The 12,879-nt window shown below is 40.8% G+C and overlaps 1 protein-coding gene across 1 annotated transcript in view; it reads right to left on the reverse strand.

Moving 5' to 3' along the window:
- The window catches only part of LOC126263195 (endoplasmic reticulum transmembrane helix translocase), a 190,358-nt gene that overhangs the window by 122,903 nt on the left and 54,576 nt on the right, over positions 1–12,879 (reverse strand). The gene's annotated exons all lie outside the window — the stretch shown is intronic.

Here is a 12,879-nt window from a genome sequence, read left to right on the forward strand (position 1 = left end):
GGTTCTATGCAGAATCGGAGAGGAAAGGAATATGCGGAAAACACTGATAAGGAGAAGGGACAGGATGATAGGACATCTGCTAAGACATGAGGGAATGACTTCCATGGTACCAGAGGGAGCTGTAGAGGGCAAAAACTGTAGAGGAAGACAGAGATTGGAATACGTCAAGCAAATAATTGAGGACGTAGGTTGCAAGTGCTACTCTGAGATGAAGAGGTTAGCACAGGAAAGGAATTCGTGGCGGGCCGCATCAAACCAGTCAGTAGACTGATGACAAAAAAAAAAAAAAAAGCCAAATTTAACAAATGGGATGACACAATGTCTTTGGATAACATATTTTTCTACTTGGAGGGCACTGTCAAGCAATGGTATGAGAACAACGAGGAGAAGTTCACAAGCTTGGAAGTATTCCACGCAGAACTGCGCAAGTATTTCGGCAACACCCAATGACAGAAGTGCAAGGTTGAAGATAAATTAAAGTGCAGAGCACAGCATCCAGGAGAAACTACAGCATCCTACATTCAAGGCGTCTTGAAGCTGTGTAAAATAGTGGATCCTAGAATGAAGGAGGAAGATAAGGTTGCACTCTCATGAAGGGTGTTGCTGAGGACATGTATCAAGCCCTACTCCTGAAGAAGGTTTCGACAGCAGACGACTTCATAAAATGTTGCCAGTATATCGAGACAATGCATCAAAAAAGAATTACACGCAAGAAGTTTGAACGGCTTCCAAACTTCATATCAATGTCTGTGACAGAGGAAGGAACTGATTTCACAAGTGTTCTTCGTCAGATAGTGAGAGAGGAAGTTCAGAAGGCACTTGGATTGCACAGCGAGCAAAAACCAAGACCCTTCAAGAAGTCTTAAGGGAGGAAGTGGAACAGCCTTTGAACCCAACCTCTCGTCCTTCATTCCCTGTCAAACGGTGAAAAAGTCTAGACCCTGGCGAACTTACGTTCCTACAATGCTACATGAGGAATCTGTTTGGGCATCAAGGAAGACTGACGTCTGGAGGACCCACGATAACGAACCAGTATGTTTCTACTGCAGATGACCGGGACATGTGGTGCGCTATTATCAATAAAGGCGGTGGATATTTGATCACGCCCGCACCAGAAGACAGCAAACCAATCTTAGCTGACGCCAATTCCGGGATGGCAAAGAATAACACGAAGATGTGGGTACAGGACGATGTAGGTCACTATCGCCGCAAGCTAGCCACTGAAGAGGATGCTCCCCAACACACCAATCAAGGACTCCATCACCGTTTAGAAGCTCCAGCCGATCACCTAGCCGCGGCAACCTGGAGAAATAAAGGGTGCAACCTTCCTTGGAGGTGAGGCTGCCGAAGAGAAAAATCCTCCGCCGTCAGTCACTACAAAAATGATAGGAAACTACATTGATATCCTCATGGAGGGCTGACCAGCGCAAGCTCTTGCGGACTCTGGAGCATCATATTCAGTCATTTCGGAGAAGTATCATCGCCAGTTGCAGAAAATCGTATTCCTCGACAACAAAACATCTCTACTGAAGGTGGCTAATGGGAAATATGTAAAACCTACAGGAAGATGTGTTATTCGCGTGGGTACAAGTGGCCACACACAGCTCTTAGAATTCATTGTCTTATGAGAGTGTAGTCATGACGTCATTCTCAGATGGGACTTTTTGAAAGCTTCTCAGGCAAATATAGATTGTGGTTGCTCGAAGATTACGCTAGCCGAGATGAGATACTGTGGACAGGACGACGCGCATCAGAGTGTGTGGAGACTGTGTGCTCGATGAAGTGATCATTCCTGCAGTCAGCACTAGAAAAGTAACTGTCATGTGTCATGCCGTGCATCAACCCATGGATCTTTTAGTGGAATGTAAGGGAAGAATACCACTGAAGAATAACTTGGTCATCCCAGCCTCTGTCGTCTCATTTAAGAATGGATTCGGCGAATTGTGGATAGTTAACTGTCGCCAAGAACTGCCAATCCTTCCAAGATGCACGTGTGTAGCAAACGCTGAGCTGTTAATTGCCGAACAGCTGAGCATCCACTATGAGACAAGATCTTGTAGCTAGACTATCACTATGGAACAATAGAAGAAGCTAAATGCCATTCTTCAAGAGTTCTCTGAATGCTTCAATCCACAGGTGAAGAGCAAATTAGACAAATTGATGGTGAAGCACCGGATTAACACTGGAGACCATCAACCAATAAGCCAGAAAGCAAACCATGTGTCAGCAACGGAATGTTGAATAATTTGCGATGAGGTAGAGAAAATGATGAAGAATGACATCATTCAGCCTTTACAGAGCCCTTGGTCATCACCAGTGGTTCTTGTCATGAAGAAGAATGGCAGTTGGCACTTTTGTGTTGATTACAGGAAGCTTAATAAGATAACTAAAAAGGACATTTGCCCCTTCCACAAATTGACGATACATTAGATTGTCTGAAGGGGGCTAAATTTTTCTCAACCAAATGTACTTGGGACACTGGAAAATCAAAGTACATGAGGCTGATCGTGAGAAAACTGCATTCATCACCCCTGAGGGCCTGTATGAGTTTAAGGTAATGCCATTTGGTTTGTGTAATGCATCAGCAACTTTTGAATGGATGATGGATAATCTTCTAAGGCACCTGAAGTGGACGATATGTCTTTGTTCTCAGAGACGTTTGATGAACACATAAAAAGACTGAGGGCCGTTCTTAAGTGTCTCCAACAAGGCGGATTGTATCGAAGCCAGGCCACTCCAAGAGTTGTTAAAAGCCGATGCTACTTTATCTGGGGTGGTGCTTAACAAGATTCTTTTGATGTGCTGCGAGAAGCTCTGATGATTGACCCTGTACTTGGTCTGTATGATGAGAGAGCACCTACAGAACTACACACAGATGCCAGTGGGTATGGGACCGGTGCTGTTCTGGTGCAAATTTCGGATAGAAAAGAGAAGGTTACAGCCTATGCTTCTAGGACACGTACAAAAGCTGAGAGATACTACTCAACTACAGAAAAAGAATGTCTTGCTCTGATCCGGGCCATGTGCAAATTTCAACAGTATCTCTATGCAAGGCCATTCACAGTTGTTACAGACCATCATTCACTTTGTTGGTTGACAGGTCTTAAGGATCCAACAGGACGACTCACCAGGTGGGCACTACATCTTCAAGAGTATGACATTACCATAGTGTACAAAAGTGGAAGAAAACAACAAGAAGTAGACTGTCTCTCAAGAAACCCTGTGCAAGACCATCAAGACTTTGATGAAGATAGTGATTGTCTCGCTGCACTCAAGAATCTCTCTGCTGAGCAGAAGAAGGACACCAAGTTATCTCAAATTATGCTAGCCTTAAATCGGTCATAGGATGTGAAACGACAATTTAAGGTAGTTAATGGATTACTTTGCAAGAAACACTTTGATCCGTTTGGAAAGAGGTGGCTACCAGTGATTCCTAAACACACGTGCTTAGATGTTCTACAGAAATTCCAAACGCACCTTAGACTGGACATTTAGGATTTATTAAGACATACGATAGGATCCGCAGGAGTTTTTTTCTGGCCAGGGTTATTTAGGAGTGGCTGTCACTATGTGTCGCACTGTCGAGAGTGCCGGAGGAGAAAAGCAGTTCCTCACAAACCACCTGGCTAACTCATACCAATTCCACCAGCCAAAACACCTTTCCAGTGTGTTGGGATTGACCTCCTAGGGCGATTTCCAACGTCTGCTAGTGGCAATAGATGGATTATTGTTTGCACTGATTATCTGACACATTATGCCATTCCAAAAGCCGTGATAACGGCTGAAGCATTTGAGGTAGCCAAATTCATCGTGGAAGACATTGTATTAAAACACGGTGCCCCTAAGTCATTAGTTACGGATCGAGGGAAAGTTTTTCAATTGAATCTTGTGACAGAGATAAACCATCAGTGCAACATTACTCATCACATGATGACTGCCTACCATCCGCAAACTAATGGGCTTACTGAACGCCTTAATAAGACTCTTCGACAAAATCTTTAAGTAACAGTTTTGAGCTGTGAATGTCAACATGTACAAATCATCCATCTGTATCTACACGAGATGAAAATTCTTCGAAATCTGGAGCATCTGAGAGTGAGCGTGAGAGTGAAATGTGTGGGGAAAGATCATGCTTTAGAGATATGTCTGACTGGAAGAAATGTCATTTGTGTACAGTTGTGCAAGATTCCAACAATCTGTCATTTTTTCTAATATTCCTAACAAAGAACAAATGAAATCTGTAGCAGATGATTAAATAGGTTTTATTTAAATTTCACTGAAAATATGTGTGCATTTTCTACATTTACATCTAAATATGTATTCTACAAAGAGCTGTAAAATGTTAGGTGGAGGGTTTTTCCTGCTAATATTATCAATTTTCTGTATTACTTCATTTGCATATTGAGCAAGATGAAAATGAGAGTCTATATGCATTGGTACAAGTCCTAATGTGCCTTGTGTTACAATCATGATCTCTATGCAAGATATACAACAATGTCAGCATAATGGTTGCACAATTTTCATGAAATGCAGGTTCTTTTAAGTTCCTCAACAGGTTTTTCTGATAACTATGCCATCCTTCTTCCAAGTACTCTGATTTAAGTTCTCCGAGCCTTACTGTTGCACTTTCGTATGGGTTACACCAATCCGTTAATCTAGCGAAGTTTCTGATTTCATTCAATGTCTATTGTTGTGACTACACAATAGAGCCCCAAACACTGGAACAATACCCTACGCTTGGTCGCATTAGCATCTTGTATGTGATTTTCTATGAAAATTCTACTTTCCAGAACCTTTTCAACAATTTTAAATCCATACAACATCCCATAGTGAATTACAGTCATATCAAATGCTCTGCATTCATGACAATATTACTGTTCAAAGAGCAATTATCATTCAAAAATCATACTCTGTCCAAATGGAGTATATTTGCAATAAAAAAAATTTAAGCTGTGCGCTAGTCAGAGTGGTTATGCCCTGGATTTAATCATAAATAAAATTGCAACAATGGAAATCTGCTGCCACAATGTGAGGAAAAGATTTGACATAGTGGCAACACTCATGAAGCTGTATGTGGAACAGGGGCACACACTATGTGCTGACAATCACTGTTTTGAGTCCAGGCCTGTTCTTAGAGTTACATGACAATCGAACTACCACAACACTACTTTGTAAGGACAATTTGTCAAAACTACACGACAAAATGAAATGAGGTGAAATCAGTTTAAGTCCACTGATATAAAGCATGGCATGAAGTGGTGCGAGAAAAGAAATGTTTGTATGCTGCCACCTGTAATACCACAGAAAAGTTTTAAATGGAAAAGACTGACAGAAGGAATGGTGAAAGAATCTTCAAAACACAATACATTGCAGATTATAATTCAAGTATGGGGACAGTTGGCCACACTGACATGTCATTGAGTTCAGACAGATCAATGAGGAGGACTGTGAAGCTTTAGAAGAAGTTCTTTTCGTGCATACTAGAAGTATGCATTTTAAATAGTCATGTCTTCCACAGAACAACAATAGAGTGAAAACAACGTCAACAGCAGGGTTTCATCTGTCTCTGGTCAGAGAACTTACTGAAAAGTATTTTGATGTTAAAGGTTTTCACACACTTCAAGAGTCCCCGACACTGAAACTTTTTTGCAATTAATTGCTGTGCAGACAAACACACAGGCTTAACGGATTTCAGATTATCTAACATATATATATCCAGTATGTGAAGTGCAAATTAAAAACGAAATTATATAAAATCATATTTTTCTGAAGCACAACTATACTGATGGAAATGGAAATAGTTACACAATGAACACATTCCACAAATGCTGAAAAATTGATAATCTAGTATTTCCATGCCTTCAGAGTAAGTTGTTTTAAATTTCACACTTGGGTGAGATTACTTCAGTATAGGTAAAAGCCAGTCCTGCAGATGAAAATAGGTATGAACACATACATAGTGGCTACTGTGTGTGTGCGCGCGCGCGCGCGCGTGTGCGCGCGCGCGCGTGTGCGCGCGCGCGCGCGTGTGCGCGCGCGCGCGCGTGTGCGCGCGCGCGCGTGTGCGCGCGCGCGCGTGTGCGCGCGCGCGCGCGTGTGTGCGCGCGCGCGTGTGTGCGCGCGCGCGTGTGTGCGCGCGCGCGTGTGTGTGCGCGCGTGTGTGTTGGTACCGGAACTTTTTAGGTGGAGACTGCAACACAGCTTGCCCAGAAGACATGCACATGCAACTTATTGTCACTGAGGTTGGATATTTGCATGAGGGTACAGGAGCATCATACAGATAGATCTTACAGATGCTGACTTGTGCAATGACTACAGAATGAGTGGTGGTGATATGGACTCAGCACAACAGTGTGGCAAAAGAATCTCTTCAATTGGTTCTGACAGACATATGACAACAGCTGAAATCCAGACAGGGGTTACAGCAGAATGTCATCATCATGAACTGTCGGGAACATATCACTAGAAGCTGGATTGAGATTTCCAGTTGCCATGCATCATTTACTGCTAACGCCTAGCACATACAACAGAGACTTGCATGTTGGCCAATGTCAACAGGGACACTGAATGGCATTCTGTGTAATTCAGCAACCAGTCTCACTTCTGTTTGTGACAGTCAGATTGACTCCAAAGTGTCCATAGGCGACCTGGTGGAAAGTCACAGGAACCCATACCTGGGGGAATCATGATTCAGGGAGCAGCTGGATATGACAACAAGACTGACTTAGTAAATGTTGAAAGGAGGCTGAATTTTCATCAACATATGGCAAGAAGAACTTTTATCTAATTCATAGAACAATGATACAGCAACTAGTGATAAATGTTTTGCAGAGACAAACAGTTTTGGCTGCAAAACAGGCTTTGTTATTTTATATTTTGCCAAATAATATTGTTTGTGTGGCCGGAACATATACAAGAGCATTTCTTACATATTTACAGTTTCTGATGCATTTCTGTAGGCCTGATTCCACTTTTGACATCTTTGGACAACGCTACATATTCTACAAGTGCACTGTGCAAGTCTCTTACAATTCGACAAGGGTAACTACCTCCTGAGGTCTTTTATGTACGTTAAATGTGACTTTCCTTCTAATCAACACTATTTTATATCAGGGCACCATGCAATGTTCTTAAAATGTAGACAACGGTGTTTGCCTGCTAAGACATTTTCATGGACAGCAGCCTATGTGTTTAACATCTGATGAGCCAGCCAATCTGAAGATGCCTTAAACACGGTGAAATGAATTATTGGCAAAACATAAAATAACAAAGCCTGTTTTGCAGTGAAGACTGTTCATCTCTTCAAAATATGGCAAGAATGTTAAACCCTCATGTCGTAAACTCCAGGACCAGTGTACCAGAAATGGCATCTTTCAGCAAAATAATGCAAGATCCCACACAGCACTTCACACCACAAATGCCTTAAGGAAAGGCGTTTCTAAAGAAGAGAAATTTGATAACATCGAGTATAGATTTAAGTGTCAGGAAGTCGTTTCTGAAAGTATTTGTGTGGAGTGTAGCAATGTATGGAAGTGAAACATGGACGATAAATAGTTTAGACAAGAAGAGAATAGAAGCTTTCGAAATGTGGTGCTACAGAAGAATGCTGAAGATTAGATGGGTAGATCACATAACTAATGAGGAGGTATTGAACAGAATTGGGGAGAAGAGGAGCTTCTGGCACAACTTGACTAGAAGAAGAGATCGGTTGGTAGGACATGTTCTGAGACATTTAGTATTGGAGGTCAGTGTGGAGGGTAAAAATCTTAGAGGGAGACCAAGAGATGAATACGCTAAGCAGATTCAGAAGGATGTAGGCTGCAGTAGGTACTGGGAGATGAAGAAGCTTGCACAGGATACAGTAGCATGGAGAGCTGCATCAAACCAGTCTCAGGGCTGAAGACAATAACAACAACAAATTATTTATCCATCCAAGTAAATGAAAACACAAACACCAACAACAATAATAATATAATCCTAAAACTACAATCTAATATTGATGACACACCAGCATGGTCATTCACTGCAAACAAATCATCCATGTCACATGATTCACTCATTTTGCTGCAAACCAACATGTGTTCAGAATCCTCCTTTTTCCCACACACACAAAGCTCATCATCACTGATACCCAGCTTCTTCACATTAGTCTTGCATCTGGTCACATCTGTTCTCAGTCTGTTGAGTGTCTTCTAAGTCCTATATTGGAGATGGCAGCCTGATAGTAGTTTCTCTTTTGTGGTCCATAATCCTCCAATGAACTCTCTGCTCCACAACTAAGTTTGGCTGGCTTCTGCTGAAGCTGCAATTGGTGGTATTGCAAGGACGAAGATTTTCTGGATTTCAATCATGATGGATAAGCATGAGTTCCAGACAATGGGTGCCTAGGATCTGTTTCTCGCTTCTTTTTAATCTCTACTGCTACCTATCTTCTTACACCTGGTGGTGCTACTCCCATGAGTGCAAAGATCTTCTTAGTGACTAGAGTTGGCCTTAGGCATCCTGCGACAATGCAATGTCTCAAACAGCCATGTCAGCTTGATTAAAATGTGCAGAGTTCCTCCAGGCTGCAGCGGCATACTCTCCAGCAGAAAAACACAGAGCAGGAGCAGACGTGCGGTGACCACTGGGCTGCACTTCCCATATGGTGTTTGACAGTTTGTGGATGGCTTTATTCCTCGTGCATACTTTCTGTCTGGTGTGTATACGTGTTGTTTATAAGTTACGGCATCAGCCAATTACAGTATAACTCAGCTTTTACATTCCTGGAATTAATGTTTTCCCGCCATTTACAGCATTTTTTATCCGCCCCGTCAAATTTCCTGAGCCCACAATATTAATTTGCACCTGATTTTGCATCAACATATTTATAATTTTCCTGTGATTTACGCATTACGAAAAAATGTTTGTGGAGAAAATATGATGCTGGCATAATTTTGGCCGTCCAGTAGTGTTTACAAATATTAAGTGGTTAAGTTTCTTGACACCAGGGCACTCTATCCAGTGGATTTGAACGGGTAAACGAGTAAAAGTTGTAGCTATTCGTGCCTTATCTCCTGCTGCTGCCAGCTCTATGTGGCGTGGTGGCTGATGGGAGTATATAAGTAAGTTCATTCGAATGAAGATATCATGACCAATCACAACCATTTCCAAACTGTGTCTACTGCGCAAATGCAGTTTCTTGATTGTTGTGATCATCGTGACACCTTTGTCGAACCATATTTAGCGTGTTTCAGCAATTGGCCACGTGGAGTGCTAGTTGACACAGTCATTCAGTTTGTGTTGCTCAAATGTTTTTAATGTTAACACAGTGCCTGTTATGTATTGTATTCATGCTGAGCAAAACATGTTTAGAGAATTTATTCTCATTGTCAAGTGCAGCATTTACGTATGTATTTTTTGTGATGTTACACAAACGAACAATGTGAGTGATAGTTTGCTTGTGCTTGTGCTTGTGCTTGTGTGTGTGTGTGTGTGTGTGTGTGTGTGTGTGTGTGTGTGGTTTTCTACATAACTGATGAGGCACAGTACCTGATAACCTCAAAAAGCCGCAGAATAACATATATTCAAACACCACACAAAATACTTGTTTACATATTTGTACTTGACAACGAGAAAAAATTCTCGAAACACGTCATGCTAAGCATGAAAAGATAAGTAACTAGTGCAGTATTTCATAATTCAAATAATGAATGACAGCTGCAGGCTTTCCAAAAACAACGATTATGATGTTTGAAATTAAGTCAAACGTTTCCACTTCCCTGACAGTTATCAATTCCAGTTACATCAGCGGTTTTTATTAGCCAATACAGTACATTATTACATAATAAAAAAGTCACTGAGAAGTCTATTGCTGCCTGTTATGTACATACATCATACATAAAGTGCAAGAGGGTATCCTATATATAACTTCCAAAGCTTAAAACATTATTTCCCACATTTTACACTAGTTTTTTGAAGTCCCTTGAAAAGTGTAAAAGCGGGTTTTGACTGTATAACACTAGGAGTTGGGGTGAACATGGTTATTTAAATTGCATCCTTTCCAGGTGATGTCCAGATTTCTTCTTGCCTCCTTTCTGAGTAGGTGGAATGCACACACTTGTGTTATCATCGGTACCATGGTTATCGTCTTTGATAGCAAATGTTAGGTTGGATTCTATTTATTTGAATGTTGCCACTACTTAAGCAGCGACAGCTACCTCATCTACATAGATGAAGGACTCGCTTCCAGTGTTGCAGGGCTGATCATTGGCATACATGTAATATAATATCGGAGCTAGCACACTTCCTTGGCTAAGGCCAGTTGTCTACATTCTCCACTGGCTTTTTAAAGTGACAAAATTTGTGTATTATACAGCAGGCACTGAGTAAACTGCATCAATCTATAATCCCTTCCTTGTTGTATACAGCTTTTATGTTAGTTTCTATGATTCATGGCACTATAACCAGGTGCAAGATCAATGAAAGCAACTCTCGTAATTTGCTTTCTTTTATAGCCTTCCTTGATGTGTTAGGTTAGATTAAGTATCAACATCACCTAGCAAACATTTATTTAAGGAACTCGGGATGTGCACAGTACCTTCACAATACATATATTCTCTTATGAAATTTATTGTTAATAATCCAACCCAATTCAAAAATAATAGCAAAGTGCGTGGCTACAACACTAGAAGAATGGATGATTTTACTATTCTGGATTAAATCTGACTTTGGCACAGAAAGGGGTCAATTATGCTGCCACAAAAATCTTTGGTCATTTGCCAAGTAGCACCAAAAGTCTGACAGATAGCCAACCAACATTTAAAAACAAATTAAAAGAATTTCTGAATCACAACTCCTCCTACTCAATAGATGAATTTTTAAATATAAAGTAGTAACTGTACGTACGTATAATTTGAGTGTGTGTGTGTGTGTGTGTAATCAAACCTTATGTTAAATTGACATGTTCCACATCATTATGAAATGCTGTATTCACAATATATGGGACAAGTGTTAATGCGATATAACGGCTAGTACATGACTTTCCTGGGCTGAAATCTGACTGTTCTTTAATATAGAAACTTTTTATCTTCACAAGCACACAACACCAATACTTTGAAATAAATATAAAACTGTTTTACATACTGCTAAAGCAATCTCTTTTTTTTTATTAAAAAAAAAAGGTTGCATTTTTTGTCTGTGTTCCAAAACAGCTAGAGAATTTTCAAGTCACCATGAACAAAAGAATGCAGTGTTTATGGCATTCTATAATAATGACAGAAGCACGATGCAGACTGACAGTAAATATTCCTGTAAAGTGCTCCCTACATCTAGTGCATAAAAGTTAGAAGTAGAATCTATTAAGCTTAACTTTGTGCTGAATTAAACCTGAAATTTTAAGAACAGCCCTTGAAATCAAATAGTTGGCATCATCATGTTCACTGTACAGTCTTGCAAAAACAACAAATAAGCAGTCACCGCGGTTATAAAAAAAATATAGAGGGGCATAATCACAAACTTGGTACACTGACTTATACCACAGTAATTCAACTGCTGACTGAGGCACTTATTTATATACTCTGTTTACATATGAGGTTTACTACTGTTCTGCTGTGTAAAAGGTCTACCTCAAAACCATACAAAAAAATTCTGGCTTACATCACTGGTGATCCGAACTCTCCATGTGTGAATACCAGCCCTCTCTCAGACATGTACCACTGAACATTTTAGTCCACCTATTTCAGAATTTCTCTAGCAACAACACAGTTAATCAAAAATTTATTCCTCCTATCACTCAACTGAGAATGGCCAAATATTTATGATAAAAATTGTTGTTCTGTGACTGATAGTATGGCCCAAACTACCTCTTGTAACTCCTCATATTTCAGTTTAAACTTTTAACAATATTAGAGAAGGAAAGTTGCCACTCACCATATGGTGGAGATGATGAGTCGCGATAGAGACAACAAAAATATTCACACAATTATAGCTTTTGGCCATTAAGGCCTTTGTCAGCAACAGACACACATACATACAGGCACACTCACGTAAACGCAACTTGGACACATGTCTGCAGTCTCAGATAACTGAACCACACTGCAAGCAGCAGCACCAATGCATGATGGGAGTGGCTACAGGGTGGGGGTAAGAAGGAGGCTGGGGAGGGTAGGGGGAGGGGTAGTATGGTGGGGGTGGCGGACAGTGAAGTGCTGCAGTTTAGACGGAGGGCAGGAGAGAAGGTGGGGAGGGAGGTGAGGGTAAGTAGCAGAAAGGAGAGAGGGTGTGGCAGTGAAATGACGGCTGTGTTGTGCTGGAATGGGAACAGGGAGAGCCTGCCAGCCTCATCCTTACCCCCACCCAGTCGCCACTCCCATCATGCACTGGTGCTGCTACTACTCACAGTGTGGTTTCAGTTGTCTGAGACTGCAGACGTGTGTGCAAGTTGTGTGTGTGTGTGTGTGTGTGTTGCTGACAAAGGCCTTAATGGCCGAAAGCTATAATTGTGTGAATCTTTTTGTTGTGTCTATTGCGACTCACCGTCCCCACTACATGGTGAGTGGCACCTTTCCTTCTCTAATATTGTTACATTCCATCCAGGATTTTCCATTGTTAGTTTTAACTTTAAATAATATTGTATCAACATCCATGCTTTTTCATTTCCAGTATCTAATTAACAGGCATTCAAAACAATATTTTAATGCTTCTTACATAATGGGACCTCCACTGTACATTAATCTGTCTTCTGCCTTTGAATTTGTTTTGTTCTGTTCATGAATGAGTTATTGGCTCTCTCTCTCTCTCTCTCATCTCTCTCATAGTAACTAGGAACAACATGCTTGATTAACAGAAACAGATCAAGGAAAATATAAGATAATAATAATAATAATAATAATTATTATT

Source organism: Schistocerca nitens, chromosome 6 (genome assembly GCF_023898315.1).
Source record: "Schistocerca nitens isolate TAMUIC-IGC-003100 chromosome 6, iqSchNite1.1, whole genome shotgun sequence".
Classification (NCBI taxonomy): domain Eukaryota; kingdom Metazoa; phylum Arthropoda; class Insecta; order Orthoptera; family Acrididae; genus Schistocerca; species Schistocerca nitens.